Source organism: Triticum aestivum, chromosome 2B (assembly GCF_018294505.1).
Source record: "Triticum aestivum cultivar Chinese Spring chromosome 2B, IWGSC CS RefSeq v2.1, whole genome shotgun sequence".
NCBI lineage: Eukaryota > Viridiplantae > Streptophyta > Magnoliopsida > Poales > Poaceae > Triticum > Triticum aestivum.
This window is the reverse complement of record NC_057798.1, coordinates 803,769,100-803,772,758: the sequence shown is the minus strand read 5'-3', so window position 1 is coordinate 803,772,758 and position 3,659 is coordinate 803,769,100. Positions and strand designations below refer to the sequence as shown.

The window sequence follows — 3,659 nt, the reverse complement described above, 5'->3', positions numbered from 1 at the left end:
ACCGAAAGTGGGCTGCAACTTAATTGCGTCAGCCGGGTCGTGAACTCAATTTCTCTTGGCTCCGATACCATATAGAAGTGCATGCTCTAGCCAATACAAGCAAAATACCGGTCTGATAGAAGAGACTAGGCAATATATTTATACGTCAACATAAAAAAATGAGGGAGGCCGGATGTATATGCGGCTATGGTTGGATGACGGTCTCCCGCATCCGCGTATGCGGACTGGTGCCCCGTGTCCGCGGACTGATGCGGGAGAAAATTTACGGATTGCCGTTGAAGATGCCTTTAGGGATACAAAGGAATGCGTGGCCAATTATCTCATAGCACACATGCGCCATCTAATGGTGTCGATATTATAATATCACAAACCAGACAAAACATCCCCATAGCAACTTCATATTTGAACCTTAAATAGAAACTTCATATTTAATAATAAGTTAAGATAAGATGATGTGCTCAGATAAGAAAATACAAAGAAAAAAGTCCGTAGTGCAATCAAACATTGGCACGCATATATGCTGCCTTATTTTCTTGTTTCTAAAATACAATATTGCCCTTATCACCATGATGGGCGTCGTACGTACATGGTCCTCCTATAGCTTTGACAAGGCCAAGGGCACAAGATTTCGCGCCGTATCCCGTAGCTTCACCTTCTCAACCTTTCCCAGAGCGTTCCTCGGGAGAGCGTCAATCACGACCACCTTTCTAGGAACCATGAAGCGCGACATGCGCTCGCGGCAGAAGGCAATCACTTCATCCTTGCAGACTCCAGCAGCCTTGTCTCTAGCCACGAGGAACGCGCACGGTGTCTCGCCCCAGTGCTGGTGAGGCATGGCAACCACCGCCGCGTCGGCCACAGCCGAGTGCTGGAGCAGCACCTCCTCCAGCTCTTTGCTGCAGATATTTTCACCGCCGCTGATGATCACGTCCTTTGACCTGTCCTTTATTTCGATGTACCCGTCCGGGTGCACGACGCCGACGTCGCCCGTCATGAACCACCCGCCGTTGAAGGCCTTCTCATTCGCCTCCGGGTTGTTGAGGTACCCCTTCATGCCGCTGCTGCCGCGGAGCACGATCTCACCCAAGGACTTGCCGTCACGCGGCACGCTAGACATCGTGTTGTCGTCGACAACGTTGGCATCGGCGAGAGATAAGACGCTGACCCCCTGCCTGGCCTTGATGCGTGAGCGCTCCGGGAGAGGCAGGAGGTCCCACTGGTGGCGCTACTCACAGGCCATAGCGGGGCCTGTGGCCTCCGTGAGTCCATAGGAGTGCGTCACCTTGAAACCGATCCGCTCGACGCGGTCCAGCAGGGCGGCTGTTGGCGGGGCGCCGCCGGGAGGACGTGGACGGGAGCGGTGAGCCGCCGGGCCTCGCCTTCCAGGAGGATATTGAATACCACGGGCGCGCAGCACATGTGGGTGACGCCGTAGTCGGAGATGGCACGGTAGACGTCGGCGGCGCGGTTCTGGCGAATGCAGACGTTGACGGCGCCGCGCGCCGCCATTCCCCACGTGAGTGTCCACCCGTTGCAGTGGAACATGGGGAGCGTCCAGAGGTACACGGGTTCGGCGCCCACCCCCCACGACAGCAGCTGGCCCATGGTGTTGAGGTATGCACCACGGTGGCTGGACACCACGCCTTTGGGCGCCGACGTGGTGCCCGAGGTGTAGTTGAGCACGACCGCATCCCACTCGTCTTCGAGCGAGGGCAGCTCCGCCGCCGGGTCTCCTTTGCTGACCAGCGCCTCATACTCGAGCTTGAAGAGGCCGAGCCGGACGCCGGTGGGTCTGTCGATATCATCGATGACGGCGACAAGCGGCACGGGCGCGCCGGCATCGGCAACGATCTGGAGCGCGTCGTGAGCGAGGCGCACGTACTCATAGTCGACGAAGAGGACCTTGGTCTGGGCGTGCCTGAGGATGACCGCCACCGCCTTGGCGTCCAGGCGCGTGTTGATGGTGTTGAGCACGGCAGCAGCCATGGGCACGGCGAAGTGCATCTCGTACATTGCCGGCACGTTGGGCGCGAGGACGGAGACGACGTCGTTCTTGCGGACGCCGAGGGAGACGAGGGCGGCGGCGAGGCGGCGGCAGCGCTCGTGCGTTTGCCTCCACGTGAACTTGAGACGCCCGTAGACGACCGACGTGCGGTCGCCGTATACTGCACTGGCGCGCGGAAGGAACCCAACCGGGCTAAGTGGCACGTAGTTAGCCGGGCGCTTGGGAAGCTTGTCCATTAATTTCCTCCACCACCACCGTACGTGCCTTCAGCTCAATATTTTGTGTATTGTATCCTCGGGCCTTAATTTGTGGAGATGAGATATCCTTAAGAGTCGAGTTGCTCCGAGGCTAGTAGGTCTATTTATAGCTTAGCGAGCAAGGTTTCCAATGTTCAACTTTGTATGTACATGTTTTAGAGCATTTCTAACCCATCCCTAAAACCGGTAAGAAAAGTAAAACGATTTGATTTTGATGGCCTAAACCGAACATAGTTGATCCTGTTAGACAGTATATGGATACGTAGACTTGTGTATACGTGTTGTACTTGTACTTGTATCCTTTGGTACTTTTATATAATGAGATAGCCGCACCCCCAAGGGTGTCGAGCAGTTGCTCCAATATTCTAGTTTTACATGGTATCAGACTAGGGTTTCCGTCTTCCGCTGCACCCCTTGCGCCGCCGCCACCGATCGCCGCCGCCGCCTCCGACCGCTGCCGCCGCCGCCTAGCCCGATGGCCTCTGCGCTCTCCGCTGCCGCCTCGGCTTCCTCTCCTGCTGGCGCGCTCGTCGCTCCCTCATCGCCCTTCGTCGTATCCCCCTCGCTCGCCACGGCCTGGCGGCAGCCGCCGCCGCCTGCTGACAGCCAACTGCAGGGCGGGTAGGGCGGGCAGGGCGGACAGGAGCAAGGCGGGCCGAACCCGCCCCAGCCGCCGATCGCCCCTGGTGGCGCCTCGACCTTCGCCTTCGCGCCGCCGCCCTCTCGCGGCGCTGCACCGTCCGCCTACGGGGCGGCTCCCCAACCATATGGGGCCCCTCCGCCCTACTACGGCGCTACGCCTACATACGCTCCGTGGTACGGCGCCCCTGCACCAACCTATGGCGCCGCGCCACCGATGCCTTCTACCTGGCCGCCGCCTCCGTCGTCACAGATGGCGCCGTCACCCTATGGCGCGGCCTACGGCGCTGCGCCCGTCGTGTCTTCGGTCGCCACGCCTGGTCCGGTCGATGCTCCTTCCGGTCCTGGTTACGAGGCATCCTTGGCCCTCGCTCCCCATGACGTGCCGAACATGGGTCCCCATGCGGGTTATGCTCCGGCGCCATCGCCGTTCTACTTCTCGCATCTTCTTCCGGTGAAGCTCACACCGGACAACTACCTGTCCTGGCGGGCGCAGGTGCTACCTCTCCTACGGAGTCGCTACTTGGAGGGCTATGTTGATGGCTCTATCCCGTGTCCGCCGCCGTATCACCCGGCTCATCATGTATGGGTGGCCCAAGACCAGGCGATACTTTCGGCCATCCAGTCCTCGCTGAGCCCGAGTGTGTCGTCGCTTGTCATCTTCGCCGAGACATCCTAGCGAGGCTTGGTCTGCACTTCACAGCAGTTTTGCCTCTCAGTCTCAGGCGCGTGCTCATTCTATCCGCACCGAGTTAGGG

General features: G+C 59.1%; 1 pseudogene; it reads right to left on the bottom strand.

The window, feature by feature from the left end:
- Window positions 1-595: 595 nt before the first annotated feature.
- LOC123039733 (trans-cinnamate:CoA ligase, peroxisomal-like) lies at window positions 596-2,241 on the bottom strand (annotated as a pseudogene).
- Window positions 2,242-3,659: the final 1,418 nt, after the last annotated feature.